Here is a 23593-nt window from a genome sequence, read left to right on the forward strand (position 1 = left end):
AGAGGAAATCCATTTTTAAACAGGACCAATTTGTCAAGCAATTTGAGGATTTCTCCAGAGATACTGCTGAAAGGAGGCAGGGCACCCAGACAGGGTGTGGGAGCAACTTCTGCAGAGGCTTCCTCTTATAAAGGCCATCCTCCTGATTCAGTCCCCCTTTTGTTTTTGTACAGCTCATCTCCAATTATTAGATCCCAAAGCGCAATGCAATTGTCTTGGTTGTGCATGAGAGTGAGCAGGTTTAATTAAAAATGGACGAGAAAGTCTATGAAAACTTTTATGGATACTAAATCATTTGGTTGGGTGGGGACTGTAAATGTGGAAGGTTTAGAGTCAGAGAGACCTGGGTTTGTTTGAATCCATATTTCTCTCTTTCTTTCTCTGCTGCTTACTAGCTATGGGCAGACTAGTTAATCTCATTAAGGGTCATCATCAGAGTAATAATAGTATCTCCTTAGAGCATTGTTGTGAGAATTAAATGAGTATTTTGCCCAGATGTTAGCTTGTTATATATTATTAATACTGTATTAGTATAATATGTTATAATATTAATAGACACTAATTTTTATGATATATGATAATTATAATTCCTTTTGTATGGCTTTCTGCATGTTCCATTTTCTCCAAGAGAGATTGTAAGCTTTGAGAACAAAGATTTATGTCACACGCTTTGGTGAATCCTCAAATGCAATGCACTTTGAACACAGACAGTGTATTTTTTCATTAGTCGACAATGGTTTGCTCTGTTCAAGGGCTTTAGAGATTAAAAACTCCACTCTCTGATTTTTTCACAATTTTTTTCTGTTGGTTTAAGGCATGTAGCTAGCACAACTCTTATGATCACTGATTGTCTAGGTGTTTATTTTGGTTCAAGGGGAAGAACAAGAGTGAGAGAGAAAATTCTCCATAATACTTAGACAAATGTTGGGAGGAAAAAGAGGAGACAAGGAATCTAAAAAGTATATGTATCTGAGGAAGAGATGACCTGGTAGAAATATAGTAATGTGTAAAAGGTCCTCTGAAAGGAAAGGGAGGTGGGGGTCGGGGTACGGTATGGCGTTAGTACCTCAAATTGACCAGCAGATGGTGTATCACCAATTTGGAGCAGGAATTTGGCACAAGGTGGAATGAGAGATGGGTGGCTTCACGGGGGGGGGGGGGCAGTTGGCAGAGGAGGTTCCTGCTCTCTGACCAAGTGTGCACAGGATGGAAACCATTTGGGAATTTCCACTTTAAGGGAATACTTCAGATAGTCATAAAGGCCTATCAGGGCATCTCTGGGAAACTGAATCCAAGGTGCTCAAGCAAGACCATACTTCTCTCCTCTTCCTGCATCCTTTGAACATGGTCGTTCCAATACTTCCAGGGACTTGCTATCCAGTATGGGGTCCAGGAACAGAAGGATACAGAAGGATAGAGAATCGAGACTTACTCGGGAAGAAGTGTCAGGTCTTATTAATGGACGGGGAGGTTTGCTGCTTTGGGTCCTTTTTCTTGAACACATTTCTTGTCAATGGCTTTCTCCTCTTTGTGTAGATGATGAAACCACTCTAGTATGCTGGTATGTCTCTTTATTATAAGAAAGATCTCATTTACAAATGAACAACTGATACATATTTGTAATAAAAACAGTAGGAAAAAAGCAATAAGTATAAAGGGGGGTAGAACACTGACCCCAACTCCTAAAGATAACTGCTATTAAAAATTTGATACACAGTTGACTCTTGATCAACATGGGTTTCAACTGCACAGGGCCACTCACATGTGGATTTTTTTTTAAATAAATACAGCACTGTAAATGTACTTCCTTTATTATTTTCTTAACATTTTCTTTTCTGTAGCTTACTTTAAGAATACAGTATATAATACATATAACATACAAATATGAGTTAACCAGCTGTTTATGTTACTGGGAAGGATTCTGACCAAGAGTAGGCTATTAGTAGTTAAGGTTTTGGGGAGTCAAAAGTTATACGAGGATTTTCAATATGTGGAAGGTCAGAGCCCCTAACCCTGGTGTGGTTCAAGTGTCAACTACATCATGTTTCTGTCTTTTTCACATGTTCACGTCTTTTTAGAAAAATGAGATCATACTGAATAAACTTTTATAACTTGAGTTATCCACTTAATCTATGCTGAATATTTTTCCATGTTAATATACTTCAACATTATAATGATTGTGTAGTGCTAAATCTTATGAATATATAATAATTTATTCAACTTTTGGTACGTAGACTGTTTTTAATTTTTCACTAGTATAAACAGTGCTGTGAGAAACAGTCCTGCACGTATGAAAATCCACATTATTTCCTTGGGATACATTTCTAAGACAGGATCTGATGAATTAAAGGGTATACATATTTTAAAAAGGTTTTGCTATGTATCACAAAATTATCTTTCTTACATGTGGTACCAATCTAGATTCTTGCCAGCAAGATATAAAGGTGCCATTTTCTGAAACCTCCTATCAACATTGGGGATTATCAACTTTTTAATCTTTGTCAAGTTTAGAAATAATAAATGGTATCTTATCATTATTTAATTTGTACTCCCTTTTTAAGAAGCTGGATTTTTTTTTTCATGTGTATGTATTCGGGTCACTTCTATTTCTTTCTCTGTAAAGTCTTTATATATTCTTTGCCTAGTTGTTAATGATAGAGACTATATATTAAGGCCGTTAACCCTTTATCTTATAGATTTCATTTTTTTATCTCATTCTGTCATTTGTGATTTAATTTTGTTTATGGTGGGGTTATTTTAGACATACATAAATTCTACATTTTATTTATTTAAATATTTAAGACATTCTTAAATGATTTCTGCTTTTGTGATCATAATCAAAGTAATTTCTATGATAAAGTATTTAATCATGATTAAAATAATTAAAATTAAAATAATTTTAAGTTTATGAAAATAATCACATTATTGTCTTCAAGTTCATGTGTTGTCTTATTTTCACACTTAGCTCTTTTGTCCACAGGCATTTATTTTGTGTATGGTGTGAGATAATTTATTTTTGTGAGGTAATAATTGATTTTTATTTTATTTTAATAATTGGTAATAATTTATTTAATTTTTCCTAATACTTAACTATTAAACCAATTATTAAATAATCCATTCTTTTCCCATTAGGTTTAAATATCATATTTAACAAATAAACATTTTAATATAGTACTTGTATTTATATTTCTGGCTTTCTGTTCTCCTCCATTGCTCTGCCTCTTTTGGTACCAGATTCAAACTTTTAATTCTTGATGTTTGCAGCCTACTTAACACCTAGTACTCCCCACCCACCTTGTTGTTTTCTAAAATTTTCTTTACCATTCTCAGTTTTTTGTTCTTTCACATAAGCTTCAGGTTTTCTTTTCTGACCTATTTTTTTAAATCTCCAGCATTTTAATCAAAATTTAATTATATTTAAAAATTAAATAGAGGAGAGTCAACATCGTGACAATGTTGAATCTTTTGGTCCTGGAAAATCATAGAATATTCCATTTATTGAAATATTTCCTATTTTCTCAGTCAAGTTTTATAAATTTCTTTATATTTTCTTCACTTTACTTGTTTTTCCCAGAAATTTTATTACTGTTGCCATTCTGAATGAGATTTATTTTTCCATTATATTTTTCTAAACAGTTTTAAGCTGTGATGTGGGAAACCCAATTAATTTTATTTTGTGGCTGTTTACTGACATCTCTAATTAAAATATTTTTGAAAGTTGATTCTACTGAGTAAATGATTATAACATAGGCAAGTTGGATAATTTTGTCTCTTGCTTTCTTATCATTCTTCAGTTGTTTTTTCTTTTTCTTTTTCTCTTGTCTGGTTGCAAGGGCTCAAATGTCCAGAACGGTGCTATGTGATGGCAATGACAATGAGCACCCTTTCCCTGTTTCTGATTTTAATGTTAATACCTCTACTACTACACCATTAGGTATGATGCTTGTGTTTGAGGATAATCTTTATCATTCCAATAAAAATTCTTTAGCTCCATTTTATTAATTTTAAAAAATTGATACTGAATTTTATCAAAAGACTTTCAAGGGTACCTATTGTGCTAATTCAAAGGTTTTTTTCCCATCATATCATCATGCAAATGTATTCCTTAATATTGGGAATTTTTTTTTTTTTTTTACATTTCTCGGGTAAACTATATGTGAGATTAGTCTGTGGTTTCCATTATTCTGCTTTTGTTTGTTTTTATGCCAGGACTATTATGCTAGTTTTCTGTTACTTCTGTCCATTTGAACATTTTATACAGCCTGGGAATTATCTGTGGTTTGAAACTCAGGGAGAACTTGATTGTGTAAGTAATTTGGACTAGAAACCTTTCTTGGAAACAATTTCTCAATAACTTTTACATTTTTCCATGATTATTGATCTGTTATTTTTCAACATCTTGGGTCAGTTTGCTTCTAATTAACTCTTTTGGCTCTACCTACAGTATTTGATATGTGGTATTCTCATTACTAAGACTTTCTAAGCATTCTGCAATTGCCTTCTTGATTTCTTTCCAATCAATGATTTTCTTAAAGAAGAGTCCTAATAATTTTCCAAGAGCTCAAAAAAGAGTTCTCTTTTGACTTAACACTTTTGCAATTATTTTATAGTTGTATTACAATGTGGTTGTAGAATATGCTGAAAATAATTTCTTTGGGGGAGGGGGACATAAGACTTTTTGGTGGCCTAATATAAAATCAGTTTTTGTAAAGCTTTATTATATCTTTTCTGGGAGGAATAAGCAGAAGATCTTTCTCTTTAATCATTCATTTAGTCATTCAGCATTGTTTCAGCTGTAGGTCTCTTACACTTCAGGCATCGTATTAGGCATTTCAGGATATAAAATGAGTAAGTCACAGGATTTCTTTAAGGTTGTCAAAGTTTGGATGGGACATAGACACATTAAGACCTAATTAGAACACAGAGTAAGAAATGAAACAGTAACAGAATGTACAAAAAAGGGATTTAAGCCTTGTCCTAGGTTCTGGGAATACAAAAATGCTAAGATTCTATCACAGTTTTTGAGAGGCTTTCAGTACATAAGTGTAAGAATAAAATAAAAGAAATTGAGATCAGAGACAGACTTTTGGAGGCAGGACGACTAATGAGGAAACCACTGCAGTCATTCAGTAATAAAAGAAGACATAGGAGAGCTGTTAGAAAACAGGAAGAACAGAGGGGATTTTCACGTGTGAGAGCAGCAGGTATTAGAAAAGTCCACATAGGAGGCTGAATGAGGTAGGAATTGAATTTCACGGAAGCCAAAAGAGAACACATTAATGCTTGGTCAGTTAGGTCAAGTGCAGCTAAGAGGTTAAGTAAGATAAAAGCAAAAACGTGTCCAATAGCGTTGGTCTTTGGTGACTTGGGGAAAGCAATTTCAGTGAAGTAGGGGAAGAGCCAAACTGGAAGCAGGCCTCAGCTTAAATAGGATGTGAAGATGATGGACACAGGAGCTATATCTCTAGAAGCTGACCTGTGAAGGGAATGAGCTATATCTCTAGAAGCTCACCTAAACTGACCTGTGACCTGTTAGGACAGGAATTAAAGGAGCAAAGGATAAAAAATGATTGTAAGATGTAAAAATAATGTGAGCATACTTAGATGAAGAGGAGGGTGAGTGGACAGGGAGAGAAGGCATGATTGTTGGCAAAGAGTCCTGAACAGGTAGGGGTCCCAGGGTGAGACAGAACCCCGGGGGGCGGGGGGAGTCAATGGCCTTCGGGAGGAGGAGGCCACTTCTTTTTGAGTTGAAGGAGGAGATTGGAAACTATAGGTGTTTGGGCCAGAGAGGGGGGATCTCCCCATTTACTTGCAAGGCTAGAAAAGTGTCTCTGTGGAACCTCAGTGACACTCCTGGACACTGTCAGAAGGGTCCAGGGTCTTGGTCTGGGTTGACAGTTCACTCCATATGTATGATTTGGGATGTATGATTCCTCTCTCCCAACAGAATCAAAGAATTTCTATGCTTGTCTTTCCTGAGGCTGCTTTTTTAATTGGTCGTGAAGGGTTTCTGGGAGTCTCTGCCTCACTAACTATGTGGCATGCAATGGAATCATCAGAATAATTAACACCACCAGTTACAAATAAAGTGATTAATGGATGCCATAAGATCACAAAAGTTTCCATTACTGTAAGTGTAAAGTATAAATAAATCAAAATAACTTTTCAGATCTTTAGTGGACCTCCTTTTCTGTTTCTGATTAATGATTGTCACACGACAAAAAAGGTTTATGAAGGTGACATATCTTAGCACATTGTATTTTGATATCTGTAGTTTCTATTACTAACTTTGACCTCTTAAAAAGGGATATGTTTTGAAGCTTGCAAAACAATTTTCTATTTATGTTTTGGGCACTTACATGTTGGTAACAAATTTAGTGCCTTGAAAGAATGGCAAGACCAAGGGGTTTTGTTTTTTTTAATTTTCTTTCTTTCTTTCTTCTTTCTTTCTTTCTTTCTTTCTTTCTTTCTTTCTTTCTTTCTTTTTTTGTTATTCTGGAAAAATACTCTCTCCTCTGTATGGAGGGAAACTTCTGGTTTGATTAATTCTGTAAATAATTATGAGGCAAAAACGCAGATATGAAAGATTGCCCACACAAGCTCCTCTGTTGAGTAAGATCTCACTTATTAAAAATCAAGGTTGACAGTTTAACAGGCTCATGCTGGTGCAGAAATCCCCTGGGGCATTTTAACCTCTTAAAATCTTTTTTGGATGTTCAGTTTGCCAAATGAGCTGACTGCCTCTCATATCTCCATTCTACCCTGCTTGGGCTCTGCTTTTAGAAAGTGTCACTCTTACTATACCAAGAAGTCAGGTGCTATCCAAAGTCAGAGCATCCACAGGCTCTCCTTGGAGAGGGGAATGAAGAGGATGGGGTGAGAAAATCAGCTAAGGTGAGAAGTTTGAATCCAACAATGCACCCAGATGGTCCGCCACCTTTGTGAGCAGCACAGGAAACAGCAGGTTCGTTCAACTTCCTAGCAGCAAAGCAGGCAGCAGCACATCTGTAAAGTGGCTTGTAAATCTTGTGATAATTTCTGTTTCCACTCTGATTCCCTAGCTGATAGTCCCAGTGGCTCTGCTGTGCCCACCTCCCCACCCCAAATGTTGATACAATCCAACAGATAACTACAGTTTGCCTAAATTTGGTCTTAAGCTACCTGAGAGTCATTTCCATGAGCTCTCTAGGCGAAGTTGCATCTGAGGGGTTTTGGTCTTCATTAACCCTTCACACATTTGCCCCTCAGCATTGCCTGGCACAGCAGCCCCGGCCTTTGAAATTAAACCTAAACCTTAGACTGCTAGTCCACCTTCCCCAGAACAGGCTGCCCCATCTTACGGCCCTTCCAACAAATGGGAGCCTGGGATGCTGAGAAAACGAAACCGAGATGGGGCGGCACTTTGATATACTGGGGGGGGGGGGGGTGGATTGCACACCTGGGACGCAGAGCAGCTTCCACCTGCCGCCGACCTGTGGTTCCTTCTTCTCTCTGTTCAAGAGCCCCAGTGAAAACCTGAGGGAGATCAGAGAGCACAGGGCCTGCCAGCCCCTTTCCCCTCCACCCCCACCACACGTCAACTTTCCACTTGCAGTGACCTGCCCTTCAGGGTGACTTATCAGCTGTTTGGGGTTTGCCGCTGAAAGAAAACAAATTGTGGAAGGTACTGCTCTGCGTGCTAGTGAAACGGCTGAGCCAGCTCAGGGGTTATGAGGTTTGCGAATTAGGAGAATAATGATCTTCAGTGCTGACCTCCTGGCACGGCAGCAGTATTTATCAGGAGGCGCATGTGACTGCTTAAGACACAGCGCCCTGGTTTGAAGGAAACAGCTGCTCGCGGCGTGCTCCGGCACTTGGCAGCTGGACAGGCAGGGTGCTGATGTGGGGTCGGCCTCAGAAGCGCCCGGTAAGCAACTGCAGAGCTTTGGAGAGAGGGGGAGACAGAGTGTGCGTGTGTGTGTGTGTGTGTGTGTGTGCAAGGCACTGACAACTTTTAACTTTGATTTTGGTTTCCAACGGCACTCAAGGAGGTATTTTATTTGTGTTATCTGTTAAGAGCCTTTTGTATTTTTACTGAACCTGCCTATTTATTTGTTTATTTTTTTTGGACTCTGTCATTTGCAGCAACGTCCTAACTTTAAGGGTGAATGAGGCATATTTTTCCATTCCGACCTAGGAAGCAGCAAGTTGATTCCCTGGTGTCTGGGGTTTCTATGATCTGTGGTGTTGAGGCTTAAAGGCAAGATTCGGGTTACGAAGTAAAGAGCCGGTGAACGTGAACTGATGGACTAGATGTGATTTTTAATCGATTTTTACCATTGAAATTTGAAAAATAGTGTTTTGAGAAACGTGCATGTCTGATTTGACCAGTTCTGGAAACGATCCCTTCTGTGTGTGACAACCTGCAATATAGACAACGAACAAAGTCATATTGAGGTTTAGATGAGAAAGTGTTTCTAGATTTTGGGTCAGCTTTCTAACTCCTTGAAGATATATTTGGTAGCTCTTTTCTTTAACAAGCTAATTCAGCTTCATTACTTTAAAGCTAAAGTTTTTAGTCGCCTTTGGTCTTTCTTACTTTAGATAAGAGGAAGTTAGCGTTTGGATGATGCTGGGTGTCCTCCTTCCTTGTCGATGACCTGAATTATATATAAAAGGGTTGCCTGCAGCTGGTTATCCACTCTGGGGGCTTGACAACTGGCTTCCAAGGAACAGACCTGTTCTTTCTCAGGCTCACTCGGCCATCCTGGAGCTTGCTCTCAGGAGAGCAACAGTGCAGGCACCCTGCTGGAATGGGGCTGTTGGTCAGGGACATCTGTCCTGTAGAGGCCACCAGCCAGAATGTTTAAGAAAGGAAAAGGGGATAGGGAGAGGACAGAACCGGAATTGATGAGGTAACCCTCTGCAAGTGACAGGCCTCTGAATCAGAGCCTGGGGGAGATAACCAAACAAGTTCCTTTTTCTGGATTGCCTGGACATTAGGAAGCGAGGGTGGGGGCACAGGTTGTTTTGACTTGAATTCTTAACGAACAGTTATTTGGCTTGAGACAAGCACAGGGCATTCTGAAGTGTGTTTCCCCGGGGTGACCAGGGGATTGTCAGATATGCTCAGGTTGCTGGGTTTGCCTTGCAATTTCTGCCCCCTGCCTGGAGGGAGCTCTGCTCTCCCCACACCACACCCCCCCCTTGAATGTAGAGGATGGTCTGAAAATGACCCAGAGCACGCTGGTCCTGCTGCAGCTCCCCTCAGTGGTTGGTCCTGAGGACCACACTAGTCAAAGATCGGGGCTGGAAGCACTCTCTGATGCCTATCTGAAAAAGTGGCTAGTCTGGCACTGAGAAATTTCTCCCCTTCTTTTCCTTAAAACATAGAAGAATCTACAAGACCTGGAATATTCAATGAGGAAAAAAAATATTTCTAATTCCTGCATTCGTTTTTATACCATTTGTGTGAAGTCCTTGATATAGCCCAGGGCCACATGGCTCAGTGACTTCCCTGTTTGACTACAGGGCACCAGCTGCCCACGGGGCCACTTTTTAAGGGAGTTTGCTTACGGTATAGTTTCACTTTTACTGCAGGCATAGTGGAAAAGGACTATGAGGTGCCATTATGTCTCCAAAAGAATAGAGACAACCACAATAAAATGGGGGGGGGGGGTAATCTCATCGGTAGTAGTATTCTTGAATTACTCAAGTGCTGAATGTTTGAGGCCCACAGATGATTTTGAAAAACCCAATGATATCTTGACTTTCAAAATATCAACAGAATAATAAATAGTTATTTTACATGCAGATAGTACACTCACAGAGTCAGACTTTCATGTCTCGATAGGAAGTCTAGAATGTGCAATTTAGTGCATTCATTTCAAAGTTGAGAAAATTGTGACCTCTTTTTCAGGTCAAAGTGCTAGTTAGTTGCAGATCCACAAGAGAGGGCCCTGGGCTTCTGCTACTATTATTATGTTATTGTTACAACATTAGCACTACTAATTATAACTTAAATTTATTGTGCACTTACTCTGCCAATTGATGTGCTAAGCAAGTGTATTTATTTTCACATAATCTTCACAATATGTCTATGTACTACATATCATTATACCAATTTGATAGGTGGAGAAACTGAAGCTCAGAAACCCCTTTATCTGCTGAGCAATATATGGCACACACAGAAGTGGCTCCTGGATCTGATTCCAGAACCTGCACACGTTAAATAATAAACGTGGAACACCTATGCTAATCCCACACATTTAAACTTAAAAGCTGAGTGCTTAATGGAATGCTCAATGGAATGCAAATGAGCATATTTTGTGTGCAACACAGATACACAATGTGTGTTCGGGCTCTTTAGCACGCTCCCCAGCAGGAAGGGTGAGGTTTCCCCTGGTGACAGTCCAAGCCCAAGTTGCACAGGATCACTGACCTGCAGCATGTTTTTCTCATTGAGAGTGGTTCAGTGATGGCTCTCACATTGGTAAGAACAGCAAGTTTGAGTTTTATCGTTACCGTGGAGCACACCACTGTCACTGCCCTTTCTGGCCCTTTCCTCAGCTTTTCCTGTCCCTCCTTTCCTTTGGAGGACAGCCACTCCACCCCTGCCCCACCCCAAAGAGCTCACTTGGTGGTGATAAAACTATTACCAGACCTGTTCACTGTTGTTCAACCTGGAAGGCTGGTTGTCCAAGTAGGTGGTGGCTCTTCACGAAGAGAAACAATGCAGTCCTTTGTTCTGAGCTGTGAGGGGGAGGTTATAGGCCAGGAGACTGAGGTGAGAGAGGAGAGCTTTTCTCTGCTGACTGGGTTGCTGCCTGGTCCAGTCTTTGCCCAGGTACATACTTCTTCCTGCACCTGCCGCATACCTAAAGACTGGCTGTCTTCCTTGTGAGCCATGAACCTTAAGCTTCTCTGGGTTGTCAGCCAGAGACTAGGCCCTTAAAGAAACTTCATTCTTGAACCTTCTAAAAATTTCATTTGGTTCTTCCATGTAGTTAAATGTCAAAATTAAGGTGGGTGATGAGAAGGAACACTGAGTAATACATAGGGTCTAATACATGATACACAGCAGAGGGGTCTTTTGCTTAATCAGGAGAACAATTAAGTATGGAGACCAGTCATGGATATCTTTGAGGAAGTTATTAATGTTTTTCCGAGGCTGTTATATAGCAAGATTATACTATTCTGAAGATCAAGCTATTTATGGGAAGAAAGAGGAATTTTTAATCTCCCCATCACCTACTGATGCTTCTAAAACTAAGTCCAACTCCAGGGAAGTCAGCAAGACAGTCTTGCTAAACCAGAACCACTGGAAATGACCTTCAGTTCTTGCTGGAAATGGCTTCCTTCCATGGCAGTCAGTGCAGTCCAGTGGGTTATGCAGAAACACATGAGACAGATTCAAAATCACCAGAGTCCGTAAGTTATACTCCAGAGCTGGTTGGTTGGGTAATTTGTTTATTTATTTATTTATTCATGAGAGACACAGAGAGACTGAGGCAGAGACCTAGACCGAGGGAGAAGCAGGCTTTCCCTGTGGGGAGCCCGATTCGGGCTCGATCCCAGAATCCTGGGATCACATCCTGAGCCAAAGGCAGACACTCAATCACTGAACCACCCAGGTGCCCCTCCAGAGGTGGTTTAAAGCAAAATAAAGTGTTTGATTATCTTCTTGGGACCTTTTAGGATGAGGAAACAAAATTTGTGATGCCCATGTTGGCTGGCTTTGTTCCTTTGTTTTTTCTATCTTGTGTGTTCCAAAGAACCTATTCCCAAAGAGTTAACTCCCTTGGGTCCCACTTTCCCTTTGTATTGATGGCTCATTTACAATCCCTAGAGTTGTTCTGCTACTTGCAAATCACATTTCCTTTGTTTTATGGATTTGAAAGTTGAGGGGTTGGGGGGAGCAGGTGGGTTGTTTTTGTAGTTGCAAATGATCACAGAGGCATCTCTGGAGTCTATAGGTTCACAGTGTTTGATCTTGAGCCCATTTGTAGTATAAAGTCCTGCATTTATACTGGTATTTTCTGGTGTAAGGCACTTTCTTGCACTTTGCCACAATCCTGTGAAAGGAGAACATCATCACTGCTGTTTAGTGAGGAAACTGAGAATGAGGGAAAGTGAGTCATGGAACCAGTAACTGGCAGAGCTCAGCTAAATCCTCCATCTTCTGATTCTGAATACCTGGAGAATTGTCCTCTGTGATCAAAAGTGCTGTCATTTGCATTATCTTCTGATGAACAAAAGGTAAATGGGAGACTGATTCAGGATGTACCATCTCGTGCCTGTCCGTGAGGCTATTTCCACAACCTGTGGATATTTGTCTTTAGAAACAGGATCAGCCTTAGTGACAGACACAAGAGTATTTGTGTAGTATTTCTAAACGAACTTAGTGGTCTTTTTCTTCCCCTGCCATCCTACTAACTGTGGCATGATGTAATGTTCAACTTTTATAAGGCATCTGGGTCATTCGTTTGTTTGTTTTAGGTATTAGAAAAAAATGTAGCCTGTTGTTCAGCATGCGCTTCCATTATCCCACAAAACCATCAGCATTCTTGGAAGCTCCGCCTGGTTACAATACCCTTATTCTCATGGGAAATAGTTTATTCTGACTACTAGGAACAGAGTCCACTGTGACCATTTCCCTTTGCAAAGTTATCTACAAGAGTCCTAGCTCACTAGAATAGTTGAGAATCTTCACTACTAGTCAGTTTTCTGTTATGGTCACCAGATTCATTGTATAACAGAGTTATCTTTGTGTTGGCGATGTCATAAAAATGACAGTGCCCGATGCCTGATGATTTTACAGTGCAGCTGCACATTTTAATGGCTATGACTTAGAGGTGGAGTTGGGGGAAGCAAGGGAACAGCTCTTTGACAATAATAGCTATATGACAGTGTTTCTTTCTAAAGTCACTTTTTTTTAGTATGTATGTTAAAGGTAGCCTTTTCGAATTTAAAAAATTCTGAAAAACATTTGATTCATGAATTGACTCAGAGTGTTTTTCTTAGTAACTACTGTAATAATCAGAACATTTTGTACCTCTCAAGAGGATAAAAGTGGATAGAAAATTTTTTAAAAAGAAGAAAGAAAATGAAATAGGTTAAAGGCTTAGTGTTCTGTGGATGCTTGGGTGGCTCTGTTGGTTAAGCATCCAACTCTTGGTTTCAGCTCAGGTCATGATCTCAGGGTCATGGGATCGAGCCCGAAGTGGAGCCTATGCTCAGTGCAGAGTTAGCTCGAGTTTCTCCCTCTCCCCCTCCCCCTCCCCCCTCCTTCTCTATTATATATATATATATATATATATATATATATATATATATATATATATATATAAAAGCTTAGTGCCTTGGATTCCAGTCTGTAGAATAGAAAGTAATATAAACTCAAATGCCGCTATTGTAAGTGGAGAATTCAACTCAATATATGAATAATTTATATGGCTGCAGATTTCCCAACATCTGATCAGTTTCCCTGTGATCAAATCAGTCATTTTGGTTTTTGAAGGCTCATGTATTCCAACTGCTGCCCTTTACACTATCTTTATGCTTAACTTAGTGCTGCTTTAGGAGAACCTGTGCATAGCCCACAAAATATTCGAAGACCCTTGCCTAGATCATTGTCATTAATTTGCTTTTGTATTGTAAATGTTAGAAATGAATGTGTCTGGGGTACAGTCTTTGACAGAGAACTTGTGATGGGGAAAGTAACATGGAAAAAACTTCGTCATTAATTCCAGAATTTCATTTTAGTCACTACTTTGCCACTGCTTCATTGTTTCAAAAATCACAGACAACTAACTACATTTGAATGTGTGTGATTTTAATTGCTTCTCTTTTTCCCCTCTGAGGTCTTTGTAGTGTGGTTGAGATCTTAGCAATTGATGAATTGGCCAAAAGGAAGTCAAGGGGCTGAAGAGGAATTCAGGCAGGGGCCATCAATCTGCCATGGAATCAATTTTTTTTTAAAAAAGGAGAGAAAGAAAGAGAAAAATGAAAAAAAAGCTGTTTAGTCACTTGCCTGTTTTGAGAAAGTAATATTTTTATTTTCATCTAACAATTTAAAATGAGCTGACCAGTTTTCCTTAGAGACATTTACCTACGTTCACTCTAGGAAGATACCACTAAGGGGTTCCTTTTTAGGAATTGACACACACTGTTTTGACCAAACTCTCTGGATCTAGAATCAAGGAGCTAGGAAGGACAAATGCCTTCTTCAGCCATACTCTATCAACCTGCCTATGACTATCAAGGAGGAATGTTCTCAACATAGAATTCTGAAGCTCAAAAACTACTCAAGAATTTAAAACCATTTTAAAATAGAAGAGCTGAGTATAATTTCCATACTTGGCTCTGGAAAAATCCTACCTTGGCTTCAATTTGACTGAACTTCAGATTCTGCTTTACTTTCAGTTCTGCTTTTTAAAAGTAGAAAGTATTTCATGTATGCATGGAATGCCTGCCATTCAAAATCATATGAGTTGACAGGATGTTTTGCAGATTATTGTTTGTTTATGGCAAGGACAGTGCTCCATCTGAATGGCAGTGCTGTGGACTTCTCTGTTGTCTCTTTCCCCACTCATTCAATTCTAAGATGAGTCTGTCTCTTTTCCTTCTGTAGTTGGCATTTAAACATAATTTGCTACTAGGAGAGAAAAGAGACTTTATTTTCACAACTCCCAGATGTAGATATTATCACTGACACTCTTACAGAAGAGAAAACTAAGTTTCAGAGAGGCTGAGTATCCTCTGTAAGGTCACAAGCCAGCAAGTAATGAATCCAGGGTTCTGGTTCTAGTCTGTCAGGAAAACAAAGTGTGTGCCTTTTGTGTTGAACTTCACTTGTCTCTCACTGTGTTCATGCTAAAAACTGCTCACTGTGGAAAAAGCAGCCATTCTGTGGAGTCTGGAATCTGCCTGCTTTGCCATGCAACCAACATTACATCATAGCCATTTCCATTAGAGGGACGCTATAGGACAAAACTTCCTAGGACTCTGTGGATGCATGAGTGCATCCTGCAGTCTCCTCTTAGCCTCTACCCATAATGCACTCATCCTGTTCCTATCGTTGAGGTGTTCTCTCAACCGTAGTGCTCTGCACCTTGGGCAGGGTTGTCTTGCAGAGGCAAGCCTCTGGCTACACTCAAAAATCATTACACTATCTCAGATGATGACAGGTATAAAAAAGATCATGACTGGAGGACCTGGCTGATTGACCAGCAGTGACAGTTTACTTTAAATTATATTTGTTTTTTATAAGAAGTGACATAATATTGGCATTGAAAGAGGCAATTGTACTCACTTAATACATTTTTTCCTTGGGGCCGTGATTACAAATAGATAAAAGGGTGAAGCAGACCTTGAAGCAGGACCAGTGGAACATATCTCATGCTATTTTAATTCTGTTTTAGAATACCTTCTTTACCATCTCTTGGAAGCTGCAGGAGCTTTGGTTGACTTAAGCCAGTGATGGTAGTTTTATTGGGTAAGAATTGAGGATTTATCTTTTTAGCTATAAGGATGACTGAGAAATGTGTATACATAAAACTCTGTAACTATTTGGAATATTCTCTCATATCAAGCTGAAAACAAAGTGTTTTCAGAGGAAGAGAGGCTAATATGCTTGAAAAATTATTTTGAGTTTTAATCTTCAGATATGGAAATTTTATTCAACCAAAGTTATCAACTTCAATAAGTACAGTCTAGCTTATGGGACTTCTTATGTGGAAGCCAGAATTTATGTTTAGATAATAAAAGTAAAAGGAAAAAAAGTCTGGGACACCTGAATGACTCAGTGGTTGAGCATCTGCCTTTAGCTCAGGCCATGATCCTGGAGACCCAGGATCGAGTCCCACATCAGGCTCCCTGCATGGAGCCTGCTTCTCCCTCTGCCTGTGTCTCTGCCTCTCTCTCTGTCTCTCATGAATAAATAAATAAAATCTTAAAAAAAAAAGGAAAAAGCCCAAAATATATTTTCATACAATTCATTTTGCAAGTATTTTTAAACATGCTTTGTGTTGCATATTACACTAACATGAATCATGGCACAGACTTTAACCTATAGGATATTACCACTTATTTAAGCATATCAATATTTTTAAAAATTATTATAATCATGACATACAATATTTTGCCTATAAAAGAGGTTTGTATGGAGTTTTATGGTAGTTGGGAAAAAGGAGATAACTATCTGAGTGAGTCAAGGAAGGTTCCTTAGAGTTGGTGACACTTGAACTAGGTATAAAAGGTGACAAGGAACTAGTCCTTGTTCAAGAAGAAAAAACTATATTTTGAAGGTCTTCTTTCCATGAGGAGCATGTAATCTGGTAGAGATGAATCAGAGAGTATGCATTAGAGGAAGAATTGTATAAAAGGCTAAAGATCACTTGTTCTGATGGCTAAGGGTAGTGTTTGCCCTTCTGAAGCATTTAGATATTTTTGAGGACCATTTAAAGTGTTTAGAAAGTCTTTTTATTTTAGAAAATTTCCAACATATACAAAAGTAGACAGAATAATATAGTGAGCCCCTATGTATTCATTACCTGACTTTAACAATTTTCAGTGGCCAATCTTGTGTTTCCTTTCTATCCCCACAAATGTTCTCTTGCCCCAATATTAGTTTTGACACAAATGTCAGGCATTTAATCATTCCACCTGTAAATATTTTGGTATGTATTTCTAAAAGATGTACTCTCTTTTGAAAAATCTATAATATCATTAACATATCTAAAATAATTAATAATTCATAACTATTGTTATAGCTTTTCAAATAAGTGATATGAATATATTTGTAATCTGGAAAGAAAACTCTGGAGGCAACGATGGGAATATAACAACACCAAACTGATAGAAGACTCCAGAGGTGGGTTTGAATCAAGCCAGTAGTGATGGAGAAAATGGAAGAATTTTTAGAATACTTAAAAAGTAAATTGGTAATTCTTGAGAGCAATTAGATATGGGGGTAAAGGAGATAAGGGAGTTAAGGAAAATTTAGAGGTTTTTAACATGAGAGGCATTTGGAAACAAATCCAAAATATATCTTCCTATTACCCTCAAAGCTTTCAGACTTGGAACATTTGAAGTAATTTTGATTGTTCCATCTTAAGAGTGTCATTAACAAAAATTAGAAAACATCCAAAGTAACATCTAAAATTTTCAAGGGGTTAGAGGAGCCACTTGGACAGACTGATGACTGAGACTTCTTTAGTTTACATCTGATAATAGCTATAAAATCATAAAGGCTAATGAACATGACTTATTCATCAAAGGCCGCAAAACACTAAAGGTTTGAATGATGTAAATTTAAAATAAGGAATGGAATTTTTCATACTTTATGATGAAAATGTTCAAACAAAAAAACTTGTATATTGAATATCCATATACCACCAATTCAGTTTTATCATTAACAGTTTACCATGTTTGCATTTTCACACCTATTTGCTTATCCATTCTTCTATCCATCCACTGGTTCATCCATTTTTTTTCCCAAAATAAGTTGCAGACAGCATTACACTTCATTTATAAAGACTTCATCATACATATTAGTAACTGGGGGGTTCAATATTTGTTTATGCAAAATTTGTATTTTACAAGAGAGAGATTAAACTTACACATTTATTTTGCCATAAGGAAAGGCTGTGATTCAAGAAGGATTAACACAATTCATGGCTGATTCCTGCTAGGTTATTTATGAAAATGAGAAGCGTTTGAGAACTTCCTGATCCTCAAAAGTTATCATATGGAGCAACCATAACCTTACTGCAAAACAGCCTCTGAGGCAATGTCAAGTATTGACTTGGCAAAACTAATGCTTCTTAGTAAATGTTAATTGAATTTGAATGTGAAGAAACTGGCACCCAGAAAGCATAAGCTCTCTGCCAGTAAGTGATTGAGCAGGTATGAGAACAGATCTCCTCCAGTAGTTTCACACTGAGCTTCAGTCCCCTCCTGTAACTACTCTGTAGAATAGTGTGACAGAGTGGATGGTTTATAAGTAAAAACTGTAGTACAGGCAATGTATTCCATACAAAGTCATCCTGAGGTTAGTCAAGAGGAGCCAGTATGTGGGCAAGAGGAAAGAAGGTAAACTATTTTCACAAAAGAGAACTTTTTATCCACAAATGAAGAAAAAAAATGCCTGTGTTCATACATCCTCTGACATTCTCCAGAAAGATTAAATGCAGCTTGTGAGGGATCCCTGGATGGCTCAGCAGGTTAGAGCCTGCCTTTGGCCCAGGGCGTGATCCTGGAGTCCCAGGATTGAGTCCCACATCGGGCTCCCTGCATGGAGCCTGCTTCTGCTTGCGCTCTCTCTCTCTCTCTCTCTGTGTGTGTGTGTGTCTCGCATGAATAAATAAAGTCTTTAAAATAAAATAAGTCTTAATAAAAATATTTTAAAAATAATAAATAAATGCAGGTTGTGATAAACAGAAAAAATAAACTAAAACAGAAAATGATTAGCACAGGAATAAAACAAAGGCCAAAGTATGTCAGTTAGGGGAGTGATGAACAAGCTTAGACTTAGAAAGCTTTGAAGTGTTGTAAGTGAAATAAAATTCTGCCATGTTAAAACCCACAAACTGGCTCAAGAATTAAAAAATCAAGTTGAGAGGATGTCTAGATGATGCATTTGTTCAAATGCTTGTTGCTGATGAAGATATCTAGGATTCATTTGAAAAATTCAGTCAGATAGCCAGGCATTTGCTTACATGAAAAAGCAGACATTCTAATACTAGAAAGAAATTTAGGTGTTTGATGGACTTTTTCAGTTTCCATTTTGATGTTAGGACATCAGTCTATTTCAATGGTTTTCACCCAGGGGCAATTTTACCCTCTGGGGACATTTGGCAATGTCTGGTGACAGTTTTGGCTGTTCCTTCTGGGGTTGGAGATGGCGAACTACCAGCACCTAGTGGATAGAGGCCAAGGATGCTGCTAAACATCCTGCAGTACATGGGATGGACCCCCACAAGGAAAAATTATCCAGCTCAAGTATCTACACTACTGAGGTTGAGAAATCCTGATCAATATGTGTCAGTCACAAATCTTACACTAGTGTGCCTTAGAAACACTAGCTGATTTACATGTGCATTTCGCCTCATGGCTGCTACTGAAGAGCCAATACCCTTACTGAAACACTACTGTATGGGCATCAGGCCAAAACGAGATGTAAAGTGACAAGTCTTTCAGAATAAAGTCCACAGAAAGCAGAGCTGAGTGTTTTACAGCACAAGTTGACCGCATTATTTGGTATCTGAGAGCACCAAATGTTGGCAGAGGCAAGAATACAGATATTTAATTACTTTGAACATATTTAAGGGAATTCGCGCCATACCGAGCAAGGGAAGGGATCATTAGATCCTAAGTCCTAGGACAGTTCATTCTAGAACTTCTTCCTTTAGGACGTGGGAAGCTCATTAATTTGCTTGCTTCTTTCCTCTTCAAAATCTCAGGAAGAAGAACTGAGAGTATCGGAAGCAGGTGGATTAGATAAACTCCTGCTGCCAACCTGATGATTATATCTCTGACTTCTGTTCTCCTTAATCTTCCCCTTGCTAATTATACATGCTCTGTGTTTGCAACCATGTTCTCCTTTCTTCATTCATGCTACAAGAGGTGCTCATCCCCTCTATTACCCCTTCCTGCTCCTTCTTTAACTTCTTCCTCCCTACAAGATCATCCCCATCAGAATAAAGGGATGTTTCAGCATCTCTCATCTTATAAAAATATCCCCTGATCCCCACATCCTCTGCCAATTTCTCTTCAGTTCTAGACAAAGTCATTAAACTTGCTGTCTCTGTTTCTTTATCTCCCATTTATTCTTTAGTTCACACCAACTTGGCTTCAGTCCACAGCTCCACTAAAGCTGCTCTTATAAGGTTGCCATTGACCTCCTTGTAGAAAAAATTTAAAAAGCAGATAGCTTCCCATCCTTCTCTTGTTTGACCTCTCAGTAGCATTCAACACACAGTTTCAGCTTCCATGAGCATGTTCTTGTCTTGGCCTTATGCTTGACATTTTTCTTCTGCCTCTCTGACAACTCCTCACAATACTCTGCTGCTTTGCCTCCTTTCTCTGCCCTCTAGATGTTGGAATGCCCAAGGCATAAGAGTGGGCTCTCTTGTCCTTTCTCTTTAGGCTTTCTTTCCAAGCGATCTGTATCATTTTTGTAGCTTTAGCTGCTATTAAATTCTATCTCAGATATTTCCACGTTTGGATAAATAACTGCCTCTTGAGACCTGTACCGGAAATTTGCAGGCAACTCAAACTTAGCACATCTTAAGTACAGCTCTAGATTTCTTCCATTGTACCTCTCCTTCTGTCCTGTCAGCCTTCTCCAACTTAGTAAATAGAATTGTATTCCCGACAGTTTTTCAGACCTTTCATTCTCTCACATCTTTCACTAAATTAATCTCCAAATTTTAACACTTCAAAGAGTTCTTTCCTTGCTACTCACCTAAAATAATCTCTCTTGTCATTCTCTATCTTAACATCCTGTGAAGGTTTTCATTCATTGCTCTTATAACAACTTGTAATTGTATATTAGCTTGTCTACTTGTCTGATGTTGGTTTTCCTCACTAATTGTACAGTCCAAGGCAGGGTTCTGGCCTTTTTTGTTCACTGCTGGGTACCCAGGCCTTGGCATACTGTCTGGAAGGTAGAGGTATTGTGTTCAGTCAGTAGTTGTTTAGCCAATAAAGGACTATTTGGATTGTAAGCCTTAAAGAGATAGTTTTTTTTTTCTCCTGATGAGATAAGAATCAGATCATTTTGCTATTTGAATCATACTCTTAAGTAGATTAAAAGATAGTAGTTAAACATCATTCAGAAAAGAGAAAAGGGGTGCCTGGGTGGCTTTTTTGGTTAAGCATCTGACTCTTGATTTCAGCTCAGGTCATGATCTCAGAATTGTGAGACTGAGCCCCACATTGGGCTCTATGGTGGGTGTAGAGTCTGCTTAAGATCCTTTTTCTTCCTCTCTCTCTGCTCTTCTCCCCCCCCCAAAAAAAGAAAAAAGTTAATCTTTGATAAATGCTTGTTGGTTGATGAATTGGTTGAGTAGCTAAATGAAAATTCTCTTAATTTTTTTATATTCCTGTTTATTTATAGCATAAAAATAATACTATTAACTCTCTTTTTCAGAATTGTTTTGTAGAGTGAAGTTAGATCATGGCCCTATAATGTCTTTTGAAGAAAGACATTAGAGAGGCACAAAGCTCCATTTGAGATCATGCAGAGATTACATGTATTATCAATTTCCTTAGTCTGAGAACTGCACTGCACTAATGTCTGAACTCTTGTGGTTTATGGGTCAACAAAATGTCATTGGGCTTGTTATAAGCCCTATTTGAAAGGACACCATTTGACAGTGTTTTTTATGAAGTGGCTGGTCTTCTATCATTGTCTATGTGCCCTTAGAGCCCTCCTCTTGGCTGTTCTGCCCTGTGGGAACTGACATAGAAGCCGGTGTACCACACAACACAGTGTCCACCCTGCCTCACCTGAGGGTGTCTGGCCAAGGTGCTGAACGAAGTGGTGAAGAAAGCAACTTTCCTAGGAGGAGGAGGGTAGTCTCTCTAGACCTTGACAGCATCATAGATATCTCTGAAGAGAGAGAGAGAGAGAGAGAGAGAGAGAAATCTTACATTGTACTTAAGTTGTTCTTAAATGGGATATTCAATCTAAGGTTGTACATGGACTCTTGAGGGGGTAAACATTTCAGTATCTCAGATTTTTGTAACTCTAAACAGCTGTTGGTAGGAATCAGGGAATGATGTGTTTTTTCTGTCCTTTGCATTGGGCAAGTCCATCTATTCTAAGACATTAAAAAATGACATCAGATGGTAGAACCTCAAGGAATATTGACTTTCTTTTGTCTTCTTCTGAAATCCTCTGAGGCAATAAGTCTTTGTGGGTTTAAATAGTGGTTTCTAAACTTTTATTGATCACAGACCCCTTTGAGACCATGAGGAAGGCTATGGGCCCTCCCCCCAGAAAGAAGATTGTGGGCACAAACACAATTCCACATATGGTATTGGGGGCTGGGGATCTTACAAATCTGATTTTGGTTAAGAGTCATGCTGTGGGGCTAAATTGTGTCCCTCCTCAAATTCATAAGTCATAGCTCTAACTCTCGATGTAACTGAATTTAGAAGTAGGGTCTATACAGAAGTAATTAAGGTTATATGAGGTCATAAAGGTAAGACTCTAATCCAATAGGGCTGGGAACCATTTAAGAAGAGGAAAAGACAGGGATCCCTGGGTGGCGCAGCGATTTGGCGCCTGCCTTTGGCCCAGGGCGCGATCCTGGAGACCCGGGATCAAATCCCACGTCGGGCTCCCGATGCATGGAGCCTGCTTCTCCCTCTGCCTGTGTCTCTGCCTCTCTCTCTCTCTCTGTATGACTATCATAAAAAAAAAAGAAGAGGAAAAGACAAAAGAGTACTTGTTCACTCTTTATCTCTCCACCATGTGAGGACACAGCAAGAAGAGTGCAAGTCAGGAAGAGTCTCACCAGGAACAAAATTGGCCAGCACCTTGATCTTGAGCTTCCTAGCTTCTACAACTCTAAAAAATTTCTGTTGTTTATGCTACCCAGTCAGTGATATCTTATTATAGCAGCCAGAGCAGACTAGAAACTGCTGTGCCCCCTAAAGTAGTTGTGCTTTGAAGTCGTGGGTATGGGAAAGGGGCACTCCCAACTGAACAACTTTCCTACATGTGGAAGAACCACCTTGGGGGAGAGAGTATATGGAAGCCTGGGAGAACAGGGACAGGCCCAGCTGGCAACACCATGCCTGGCTCTCTCTTTCTGCCCCAGGCTTCATGAGTCTACACTGACAGATCAAAGTATGAAGGTCATGCAGTAGGATGATGTGTTCTCAAGCTGGATGTGGACCTCTTTTGTAGACCCCCTTCATTTCACTGGCAAGGTTGTCCCTCTGAACCCAGGGCCTCCTTGAATTTCTTCCAAGAATTTAGTAAGAGGCAGGTATCTTCCAGAACACAATAATCTCACTTTGCAAAGTAGAGAGGTCTCTCTCCAACTAAGATTAGAGCTACCTACTCGAGAGACAAATAGCTGAGAACGTGGGAAGTGTTTTGCTCCTTAAAAATATAGCTTTATCCCTCTTGAAAAGGCTGTCACTACTGGCGTGGGTAGAAGTTGAAGGTGAGGACAATAGGAACTGTAATTTATAGACCATTTTGGTCTCACACCTGGGAGAGCAAAGGCAGATTCTCAAAGCCTAGTGATGCCATAGGAGTGAGTTTACACTGGGGGAAGGGAGCATGTGCAAGTCTTTTCTGGAAGACTTAAAATGAGAAGCCAAAGTTTGAGTGGCCAAAGTTAACCAACAAAATATGTGGGGTTCATGTGACAGAAGTAAATGACAAGACAGGGTTTAGTGTGGAAGCGTCAGAGCCAGAGACCAGTCATTGGTGCCAGGACCATTTTAAGTTCCAAGGTTCTACCTTCTCAAGCTCACTGTTCCCAACAAACACATCCTTGCCCAGCTCAAAATTACCCAGAACTGCTTCAGATGCTCAGTACCCACCAACCAGGGATTTAACCCTCTTACTCAAACCTCCATTACCATT

The 23593-nt window shown here is 39.3% G+C and overlaps 1 protein-coding gene across 11 annotated transcripts in view; it reads left to right on the forward strand.

The window, feature by feature from the left end:
- The window catches only part of RASGRP3 (RAS guanyl releasing protein 3), a 98898-nt gene that overhangs the window by 21041 nt on the left and 54264 nt on the right, over nt 1-23593 (forward strand). For 2 of the 11 annotated variants that reach the window (XM_049095994.1, XM_049095996.1), the window contains exon 1: nt 7522-7666. The exons of 7 other annotated variants lie outside the window; for them this stretch is intronic. The gene's annotated coding sequence lies outside the window, so the exon portion shown is untranslated. 2 more of the 11 variants (XM_025454198.3, XM_025454204.3) reach the window with 1 other exon arrangement.

The sequence above is a fragment of the Canis lupus genome, chromosome 17, assembly GCF_003254725.2.
Source record: "Canis lupus dingo isolate Sandy chromosome 17, ASM325472v2, whole genome shotgun sequence".
Lineage (NCBI taxonomy): Eukaryota > Metazoa > Chordata > Mammalia > Carnivora > Canidae > Canis > Canis lupus.